This window comes from Hyaena hyaena, unplaced genomic scaffold (genome assembly GCF_003009895.1).
Source record: "Hyaena hyaena isolate Hyena2069 unplaced genomic scaffold, ASM300989v1 scaffold_125, whole genome shotgun sequence".
Taxonomy (NCBI): domain Eukaryota; kingdom Metazoa; phylum Chordata; class Mammalia; order Carnivora; family Hyaenidae; genus Hyaena; species Hyaena hyaena.
Window position 1 is genome coordinate 1736060 of NW_024080757.1, and position 11974 is coordinate 1748033.

The window sequence follows — 11974 nt, forward strand, 5'->3', positions numbered from 1 at the left end:
CAAAACCTTGCACACACTTCTTTCACGCTCAATGCTAACCAAGAACCACATATGCGAACCGCGTAAGAGAGGGTTTCTAGGAATTACAGTTCCAACTGAGCTAACCAGGTGCAGGACAAAGTCACCAAAAGTGATTTCTGACCAATACAGGCATGGAAGGTACCTAAAGACTCCAGACAGTAGTGAGCTCTCCATCATCAGCTATACTCATCTTGGTTCACCGAACATTTGGAAGAACTGTTGCCAGCAGAGAAAGGAATTCCTCCATCAGATGTGATATTTAAGATAATTTCCCACCCACAGGGGACCATCATTCTACTAGAAGGCAAACATGGTTAAATAAGCCCATTTTGAGAGCGATACTCTACAGCATTATACGAAAGAAATCATGACGAATTCAGGACTCTTAAGTTTTACAGCTTAATAACGATTTACAAAGTTAAAAAATGTTCACAGTAGCCATAAAGCAATCTAACTTTAGGGGGCACCTGGGTGGCTTCAGTGTCCAACCCTTGATTATGGCTCAGATCGGGATCTCGTGGTTCGGGAGATAGAGCCCACCTTTGGGTTCTGCGCAGATAACATGGAGTCTGCTCAGGATTCTCTCTCTCTTTCCCTCTCACAAAAATAAAACAAACATTTAAAATATATATGTTTTTTTATTCAAGACCTATGTACGTCTAGACTCCCCAACAGCATTGGTAGCACCTATGAGAAGTACATTAACGCTTAGAATATGGAAAACTCAATGACATCGCTGTCACAAGAAGTAGAAATGGTGACACCTTCCCAAGCTTTCAACTCAATGGGGCTGGAGCTAAAACCCTCTCCTTTCTCTTTACTCCCCCCAAAGAAACTCCATCAGACAGCATCTTCTCCCTTATTTCTGCCCCACACCTCAGAGTCTGTACAACAGAAGAGGAAGCATCACGGAGGCAACATGCATCAAGAATGTGTCAATCCTGGGGTGCCTGGATGGTTCAGTCAGTAGAGCATCTTCCTCTTAATTTCTACTCAGGTCATGAACCTAGGGTTATAGGATTGAGCCCCGCCAGGCTATGCGCTGAGCATGGAGGCTGCTTAAGATTCTCCCTCCCTCTGCCTCTCCCCGCTGCTCATTCTCTCTCTCAAAAAAAATAAAATAGGGGCGCCTGGGTGGCTTAGTCGGTTAAGCGTCCAACTTTCACTTAGGTCGTGATCTCGCAGTTCGTGGGTTCGAGCCCCGCATCGGGCTCTGTGCTGACTGCCAGCTCAGAGCCTGGAGCCTGTTTCGGATTCTGTGTCTCCCTCTCTCTCTGACCCTCCCCTGCTCATGCTGTCTCTCTCTCTCTCTCTCTCTCCCTCCTAGAAATAAATAAAAAACATTTTATAAAAAAATAAAGTAAGAAAATAAAATAAAACTATGATTATATCATAATGCCTTCCACTGCAAACTATAGCCTTCTCTGCTAAAAATCAAATTCTTTTACAAAAAGAAAGAAAAAAGAGAAAGATAACGTGTAAATCCTGCTAAGGAGCTGGCTCCTCATTCTCATTCTGATCGAGCACCAATCAGGCTCAGACTTCCAAGATCAAAGGCAAGAAACACTGCATCCAAGTCAACCAAATGGAGGGTTATGGCAGCCTACCATGCTAGCAAAATCCATGACAAATTCTCCAAATAAGGAAGGGAAGAGCCATATTTGAACATATGTTCCATTGCTTGTGCCAATAGCTTCTGAACTTGTAAAACTGTACGTGCCCTTTGGCATCTAAATATCATATTCTTGGTTCAACTTTCATATCACAGTTTCTCGTATCCAAGTAAGTCACTGAAGTTTTTGCCTCGCAACATCTTCAATTTCAGAACTTTTACAAACAACTTTCCATGTCAGATGGCAACTGGTTTTTTTTCATCTTCAAACGCATCCCATTTTCTATGTCTGGCTCGTCCCAATAGTTTTCTTTGTCCCAGTTTCCTGGGATCAACCGCTAAAGGCAGAACTCACTAGGTAACCAGTCCTCAGGTGGGGGCGGGGGCTACCTTAAACATCACCAAAGTCTAGTAGTTGAGGGTCTGTGGTATTTTCCCACAAGATTTAGTCTAACAGCTTACACTGGAACAGTTCGAATCCCTCCTGCTAGTGGCACCCCACCAGCCCGTGCCATATGATGGGAGCCACCCGCCAACGCATTCCACACCAGCAAGAATCTGTAGATTAATGAAATTCTCTACCAGGGCTTGCAGACATGCCCACAGCTTTATTTCTTTTAACATGATATTAATGCATTTCAGGCTCCGAGTTTATGGCCTGTGATTTTTTTTTTGATGGCTGAGTTACGCCCACCAAGACAACCTCACATCCAGACAGCAACCCCAAGGGCAATGTGAGGGAGGATTTTTCTGATTATGTCATCCAACAGGAAACCTCATGGAGCCTCGAGGATTAATGCATTTTCCACTGGAGCTGAAAGCAGGCAGGATGTAGTCACTAGAAGGGAGAGAGGGAGGGGAAAAGGTAGGGGTGGAAGTGGTGTCGCTAATGTGACATTTAAAGCAGAAACCCCGATTTATTAACCTTTTAAGCCTCCAAACAAGTGAAGATTTTACGACTGCAGTTGAATGGGTAAGAAGCAAGTTATAGAAGCGCTGGATGTGACCATACCCCACCAAGCGTTTCTCTAAACCATGGCACCATTCTTGCTCCAGATGGCGTGGAAAGTAATTTATAAATGACACAAGTTCAATGGGTGTGTGGCAGCTGTCCAGTTATAGCTCTCTGGCCACCCACTGCAGTAGAATGGAGAGCTTCCAACCAGCTCTGGTCTCTCCCAGGGCCTTCGCACAGCATCAGAACACGTGTACAGTGTGTTCTCCGAAAGGAGCCGGCCAAATAGGAGACTTTCGAAAGTTAAATAGGAATGGAAAATACACACACATACCATTTTCTCCAGAATCCAGAATACCACGCAGGGCGTCTGAACAAAGGACTTTTGCGTTTTCAAAACCAAACTTGGCATGATCTTTTTTTCACCGCCTCCTTCAGAGGTACTCCCCAAGCTTCCTTCGCACGGAATGAAGCGTGTGTAGAGTTTACAGTCCTGTCACCCCTTAAATTAAAAAACCCTTCCAGCCCAACACTGGGGCAAGTGTTACTTTGCATCCTAATGTTACCCACTTTATATCTGTGTTCCAAGCCTCTAGGCAACGCCAACAAACACATCTGAAAGGCCCACCATATTGCAAAGAGAGTATTTCCTGCCCTTTTCTTCAGGAAGGACCCCACTTGCACCGTTGCTATTCAAGTCCGGGTAATCCATTTACAAAAAGATAGGGGAATAGACAGGATTGTATTAACTTCATGCTTTGAGGACATCAAACTGATTTATAAAAACCAACTGCAGCCTAAAACAGTCTGCCACTTTCAAATGAGTGGATTTCAAGCATGGCGACCCCAATAGATAAGGTTATAATTTAAGCAGGGAAAACGCTGAGAAGAGTAAACGTGGTGAAGCCATCTTGGCGACTGCACCTGTGGCACAGGCTCTTGTCCGACTCCAAAAGCCAGGTGGCAACCCGACCAGGTTTGAATTGGATAGAATGTCAAGGAGGATTCTAAGGGTCAATGTAGAATGTAAACAGCCGGCATTCTTAGGAAGCTCCCCAACTCAGGAAGTGAAGATTATATTACTGGAGACACCAACCCACTGTTTCAGTTCTCTCCACAATTAGATCTCTTACAGAAGAGGGCTTCCCAGGGCCCCCAAGGTAAGTAACAATTCCTGTACCCTTACAAGATCATACAGAGTAGTGGGGCGGGGGGGGGGGGGAGCCAGAACATCTTAACAGAGCGCCAAGTATCATATTAAGCTTACAGCAAACAATTTTTAAGTGAAGACACTTAAAGTCACAAAAGATTTTAACGAACCACCAGCTCGGGTTGAAAACAAATTTGTTCTCCATGTTCATAATCATTTTCCTTCAAGCCCTTGGAGGTATGCTCCTCTTGGGGGTTTTTATGGTCGCTGAGCTAATTTTGCAGTTTGTAAATTATCATTTATACACTCCTCTACTCAGCGAGAAAGAAGAATTAGCCAAAATTCATCAAACATCATTTGCTTGGAGGGAGCAAGATCAAGAGAAACATTAAACCAATCATCTCCTGTTTCTTTTTTTAAACACGTATCTTGTACACTTCCTGTTACCAGGGATGAAAAATCAGACAGAGTTGAGTTTTCTTCAAGTACTAGAGGCATTTGGAGAGCTGAGCAGTAGATGCAGAGATCTGGCGAGTGTTAAAATTATTCTGAAGCTCCTATCAGGATTAAATTTCATAGCAAAGAAGTTTTATTCACTGTGCAAAATACCTCTAGTTAAACAAATTACTCAAAACTTAGGACTGAATACATCAATAAAGCTGTCAAAGAACAAGGATCCGTTGTCTCTTTTCCTTGCCTCAAGGAACTTGGACAGACAGCCACCAGACGGTCTAAACTCCCCCCAGCCCTCAAGGGTGAATTTCTGTAGGATAATCTGTAGACGACAAAATGAACGTGAAGCAGTTCTGTAACCGAAGACTCCCCATGTTCGGGTTTTATATCAAATTAGCTGCAGTCTATGGGCTCTCCTTACCAGTTCACGTGGCAGACACAACTGATCAAAACCAGCAGTGCAACGCACTTAATAAAATTATGGCTACTCAGAACAACGGATTCAGAAACAACTCACAGCAGTTACAGTGGCCAATGCTATTACATACACGAGAGCAGATAACTTCACACATAGCCGTCTGTGTGGAATTAGAAATATCTCCCGAAACTTTCAAAGCACGCTCCTCCTACCACAACGTCTTCTGGCCATAAGATGTGGCTACCTTTTATGGCAATAACCCAATTCATAATGTTTTAATCCAAACAAACAGATTATTAAAAGCAGATCATCACTATCCAACTTCAAGACTTAGCATAGAGCCACAGTAACCAAGACAGTGTGGTATTGGCAAAAGAAGAGACAAACATCAATGGAACAGAACAGAGAGCCCAGAAATAGACCCACATGAATACCATCAACTGAGTCAACTGGTCTTTGATGAAGGAGGGAAGGCAACACAATGCAGCAATGGTATCCTTTTCAACAAATGGCGCTGAGACACGTGGATATCCCCAGGCAAAATAAAATGAATCTAGACAGACCTTACGTACTTCACAAAAATTCACTCAAAATGGGTCACAGATCTAAATTTAAGAAGCACAACTATGTAGCTCCTAGTAGATAACGTAAGAAAAAACCTAGATGATCTTGGGCATGACCATGACTTTTTCAACACCACCAAAGGCCCAATCCATGAAAGAAAGAATGAACCAACTGGACTCAAGTAAAATTTAAAACTTCTCTGTGCAAAACAAGGTCACGAGAATGAGAGGCCACGCCAAAGACCAGAAGAAAATATTTTCACAAGACAAGTCTTACAAAGGGCTGACATCCAAAATATACCAACATTCCCGGAAACTCAACTATAAGACAACCACTCGATTAAGGAGCCCAAGATCATAAAAGACCCCTTACCAAAGAAGATATGCAGATGGAAAATAAACATATGAAAAGATGATCTACATACGTCACGAAGAAATGCAAATTAAAACGATGAGAGGCTACACACATATTAAAGTGGCCAACATCTGGAACCTAAAATGCAGGCAAGGATGTGGAGGAACAAGAACCTTCCATTCACTGCTGATGGGAAAGTGACGTAGCACAGCCACTTTCCGAGTGGCATTTACTCGAAGCAGTTGGACGCTTCTATCCACATAAAAGCCTGCATAACTGCCAAAACAGGGAGACAACCAACGTGTCCTTCGGTAGGTGAATCTATGGTACATTCAGCCAACAGACTATTATTCAGTGCCTTAAGATAAACAGAAGAAAAGGAGTGATCGAGCCATGAAAATACATAGAGGAATTTTAAAGGCTTGTTACTAGCTGAAAGAAGCCAAACCAAAAAGATAGGATATTCTGAAAAAGACAAAACTACTGAGACAGTAGGTTAGTGGCTGTACGACTGGGGAGGGATACGTGGAAAGCACAGGCGTTTTAGAATACTGACAGTACTGTGCATAGCGCAGTGGCAGACATTTCTCTCTATAGCTTTGCCCAAACCCCTAAGAGGTATGACACCATGAGGAAAGTGTGAACTACTCTATGTAGACAGGTGACAATGGGGTGTCAATATAGGTTCATCAGTTGTGACACATGTATCATTCCGGTGGGGATGTTGTCAATCTGGGAGCTTACGTGTATAGGGAAGGGGACATATGGGACATCTCTCTGCCTTCCCTTCAACTTTACTGTGAATCTGAAACTGCTCTTAAAAACGGTCTTGATTTTTTATATCAAAAAAAAAAAAAAAAAGTCTTTAAAAACTCATGAAAATGACCCTACATCATCACCACCCAGTAAAACTTTGTGATTCTAGAAACGCTCTACATCTCCACTTCCTGCCCTGGTACTCCCTAAGCCTTATCTGGCTTCTCAGCATTTGAGATGTGCCTATTGCAAATGAGGAACTGAATTTTTAGTTTTACTCAATGCTACCGGATTTTATTCCATTGGATAGTGACCCCTACATTGGACAGCATGGTTCTCAAAGACCCCATAAGCAGGGAAAAATTCATCATTTGAGTTGTGATTCAAAATTTTGTCTCTGAGAATTCTGTAACTGGAATTACAATTTCAACAAACCAATACCCAACACCTTCCAGGTATGTGCTTCCAACATCCGAAGCAGGTATCTTAGAAACCAAAGCAGAAACAAATAGGGGTCATATATCTGGGAAGACAAAACAAAGCAAAGCAAAACAAAACCGTCTTTTGAAATACTGTGTCAGGGGCTCCAGGGTCTCTCAGTCAGTTAAGCAGCCAACTCTTGATTTCAGCTCAGGTCATGATCACATGGTCCATGGGATTGAGCCCTGCTTCTGGCTCCACATTGATAGTTCAGAGCCTACTTTGGATTCTCTCTGTCCCTCCCTCATTGCTTCTCTCTTGCTACTGCACATATACACTCTCTCCCCCCTCAAAATGAACTGTAAAAAATAAAGTATTGTGTCATTTTTAAAAAATATATATATATAGTATTTTTTTCGTGTACTTTTAGTAGCTATCAAAAAGACAATAAAACTAGAATCAGGTTATAGCAGAAGTATTTTAGCAAAGAAAACTACAATTGAAAAGGATATTCAATCCATTCTATCGACATTATTTGCCCCTAATTTTAAGAATGGGAAGACAGAAGTGGCCTTTGTCTACTATGTCACAATTTGCATTCTTGTACCTTGATAGACCTAACAGTGCGTTGATTTTGTCAGGTGTAAACAGTGTTTTCACACTTCCTACAGAAGTGCGCCTTCGTTATTATTCAACATTTAATTAAGTCATAACACCAGAAAAGATCAGGTAGTGAGTTGCAACATACATGCTGTAAACACACAGCTAGCTGACGACAGACACAGAGGGCAGAATCCTGAGCCTGTAAATAATACATCAGGCAGAATATCCGCTACTGACAGAAGTGAGCACAGGAAACTCCATCAGGGGCCAGTGGTCAAATAGAGGCGCTAGTGGACAGTGGCTCCACCACTCTGTGCGATCGTCAGGTAGCCCCATTTCCTAAACTTCACTTTTCTTACCTGAAAAACAGGGATCCCATGAACAAGTCACTCCTGGATAGAATGCCCCTCGCAGAGAAAGCTGACAATAAATATCTACTCCATTAGTCGTGATATGATAGTAAGATGGTCTTTGGCTCTTCCAAGTTACTTAAGTTCTGGGACAGTTACTGCCTCAGTTTTAATTCACTTTTGGCCCCAGCTGTACAGATCAAATCCCATCATCCATGTTTTGGGGTTCATTTCTCATTTTAACTTGTTTATCTCAGAGAACGAGTAGTCCTTCCGACGCATCCCATCCATTCCCTCATGTTTAAGACGCCGCTATTTTTAACATAGTGTGAAGGAAACAATCACTTCAACAGACAGTCTTTCTGATTCTTAGACACATGCTTTTTCTACTGCCTCAGATATTGCCAACCATTAGGTTAACTTTTGAAGGAGAAAGTAATGAGGCAAGAAATAGACACCACCCCCCCCCAATTATAGATTCTGAATGATTTTAAGCTGAAAAAAACCTTAAAGACCACTGAGTCTAATCCTCTAATTTTGCTTTTTGGAATCTAGACCCTGAGAGGGCTAACTGTCCCAAATTTCTGGTAAATTCTATTCCTGTGCTCCTCTTGCCATAGAACTTTGCATCAAAAGTTGGTATCAGTCAGTTAAGCATCCAACTTCGTTCAGGTCATGATCTCACAGTTCATGGGTTTGAGTCCCATGTCTGGCTGTGTGCTAACAGCTCAGAGCCTAGAGCTGTTTCCAGTTCTGTGCCCCTCTCTCTGTCCCTCCTCTACTCACACGTTCTCTCTGAAAATATAACATTAAAAAAAAAAAAGCTAAGGTCAATATTTACTTAGACCTCAGTGGTCTTGGTGTCCGTTTATTACAACTCTAAGTGTTAATGATCATTAGGTTATAGCAAATGATGATGTGTAAATTTCAAAAAAAGTAAACTAAAATATAACCCAATCATGTACCATTATTCAGCTGAGATGAGATTTTTTTCTGAGGACATAAGTAAATGGCCTTGGTCAATCATTGGGATGAACGTAAGGAAGTAGGTATACCTTTGTAATCCAGCTCCCCCCACCAAGAAAACAAAAACCACCCCACAGAAGTATCTATAACCTGCTGGATGTCAGAGACAAATCTAATTCCAATTTAGAAGTTACACTTAAATCCCTCTCCTCTTGTATTAAATATAAATCTAAAACCACATTGACCTGCTATTAAGCAGGCTCCCAAGAAAACTGCGAGGAAGAAAAGAGTTAAACACCAAGTTCAAGGAAATCCTGATAAACATTGGCTAAGACACACTTCAGATACTATCAATAGTATTAGATTTTTTTATTGGTCAATGTTTCCCATTGCCTGATTCAGCTGAACTGACTGCCCAGATGGAAAAGAAAGGTAACACTGTCACAGGAGGAAGAATCTCATAGGGACTGGGGTCACTGACAGGCCAAGTCTTTCCCGTGTTTACTCTCCCAAGGTTCCAGGTTCAGATCATACTGAAAACCTCAGTATCCTTTTCTGGAGTTTATTCCTCAAATTCAAATGCAGACCACCTTTGGTCCAGCGTCACTGAATAGTAGAAAGAACATAAGCTTTAAAACCGGACGGACCAGGGCACCTGGGTGTCTCAGCCGATTGAGCGTCTGACTATGGCTCAGGTCGTGATTTCACAGTTCACAAGTTCAAGCCCCGTGTTGGGCTCTGTGAAGGCTCAGAGCCTGGAGCCTGCTTTGGATTGTGGGTCTCCCCTCTCTGTCTCTTCCCCACTTGTTCTCTCTCTTTCAAAAATAAACATTAAAAAAAAAAAAAGTAAAAACAGATGGACCTTTGAAATGAAACTCCCCCAAACTATCAGCTGAATAAATGTCAGTTTTCTCTTATAAAATACATGTTTTATGTCATGGGGTAATTGGAAATTGATAAGAGCACATGTAAAACATGCAACACATTATATGAAAGCCAGCACCAGTACAAGGGCAAATATCATTACCATATTGAGCACTAACAGAACAGCTACCTTCTTTAGAATACCTCAAAAAGGCAAACAGCATTTCTTCTTCCGATGGGCTTTCAAGCCAAGTGGGGAGGCCCAGTATACTCAGAGTGGGGGGAGTGGCGCCGTGTACAGCAGAAGACCCCCACCCAATGAAGAAGGTAGCGAACAAGAGAAGTTCAAGGGGAGGCAGGGTTAAGTGTTACCTCGAATAGTTGCAGACGTTCCCTAGAGCAACCAGGACCTGAATTATGAACTGACACACAGCTCACAACTGAAGAGGTACAAAGGCGCAGGGGTGGCTCAGGCCAGGACAGGGCCGTGGCGAAGCTAACGCGCGGCAGTGCAAACGTACCTAGTGGCCTGGGTGGCACCTGGTCAAGTATTCACGTAGGAATCATGGTGGGAAACAAAGCGAGTCCAGACCGGGTCAGCCTTGGATATCGGGCTAAGAAACGCCCAAGGAGTCTCAGCAGTAGAGCGATACCGACGCAGGGAGAGGCTAAGAAGATCTGGAGGCAGGGATGCATGAGCGTGGGGGTGGGGGAGAGAGAAGTCATGGGGCCCAGTGCTGACCTAGACAGCGGGCTGAGTCACTGTGCAGTTTTCTTCTGGGGTCTACTACGCTAGAATTCAGATGGCAAGGCCTCACTGAATGGGGAGACCAATGGCGGTGACCGTGCACCCCTTTTTAGGGTGACAAAGAACCGGCGAAGGGATCGGGGATGGGCATGCACCGGGAGGCAGCCAGCCCGTTGGCAAGGACGCGTGTGTGGTCACTGAAAGCAGACTACGGGGCCCGCAGCGGGGTAAGAAGGATTAAGGTCCTGACAAAGGACAGAGCAGCTGGAAGGCCGGACGGGATCTGGGTCAAGGCTGAAGGAAATCTTGGGCCAGGCATGGAGTGGCCCCAAGAACGTACTTAATGAGACTGTACTTGGTCCAACAGAGAACAAAAAACCCCTGCTCTCATGGAGTTCCTCAGCTCTTCCCTCATGAACACTGCGGGGCGCCTGGGCAGCTCAGTTGGTTAAGGGTCCAACTCTTGATTTTGGCTCAGGTCATGATCCCACAGGTATGGAGTTCGAGCCCCGTGTCAGGCTCTGTACTGACAGTGCAAAGCCCTGTAGGGATTCTGCCACGCTGCCCCTCACAATAACTAAACTTAAAAGAACAAGAGAGACCACCTGGTCTGTGGCAGGCAATATGTGAGGCACCTCACATTCATCATCTCCATGGTCTTCCTAACAATTCTAACGGTTGCTAATCACACTTAGTGTATGAAGAAATAGGTTCCTAAACATCAAGTGAGCTAGGAGAGGTAAGGGAGAAGAGGTAATACATATAGTCCTATCCAACTCCAGAGTCCGGGGAGAGATACCGACCAGGGGCTTGCAAGGTACTTTTCTAGAAAGACCATGAGAAGTAGTCAAGGTTTGCAGGCGTGAGTGACAAGGGAGAGGGGAACAAGAGCAAGGCACACACACAAGTGACACTAGACATTAGTGACCAGGACTTGGTGACATGCCGTGGGTAGAAAGGAGTCTACGAGCCCAGAAGAATGCAGCTGACACTACAGGAAAGGGGGCTCCCAGGCGTCCTGGGTTTCAGCCAAAACAGTGAGCTCGGTGCTCAAAGGGCTGGGCTGACCTGAGGTAGGTAGGCTGCGAACACCTGGGTAATGATGTCCTGATAGTGAGTGGAAACAAACCCAAAAGCGAAGATGGGACGCTGCCGTCACTCACCCACGTGGGGGGTCGGCAGCACGACTGTGGTACCCTTCGTGGGTGACTAGTGTCGACATCGGCGACCAGAGCAGATTGGCATCTCCCCCACCCTCAGGAAACAAGAATTCCCTCTGCCACCCACCGTTGAGACTAGCCCTAGACACACCTATGCGCACACCTCCAAGTGCACACACTCATGCACAGCCTGTGTGTGTGTGTGTGTGTGTGTCCCTAGTACACAAACTCACAGCAAAATGACCTGTTATTTTGATTCAAACACGCCGAGTTGAAATGCTGTGAAACCATGTGGACTTTGACGTCATGTTATTCAACTGATGTCATTAAGGCAGAAGGAGTCTTAGAAGGACTCCCTTATGCGCTCTGCTGTCTGTCTGAAAAAAGGAAGAGCACTCATTTCTGTCCCCAGACTGACTTATTTGGGAGAAATTAGATAGGTTAAAGATGGCAGAAACCAAGTTTCAACATGCACGTGGGGAGAGGAAGCGCGCGCCTATCAGTAAGGAGCACCTTCCGGCCCAGCAGTCTGAGATGCACCTTCCTGCATTTGACCCTGCAGCCCGGCTGGCACAGCAGG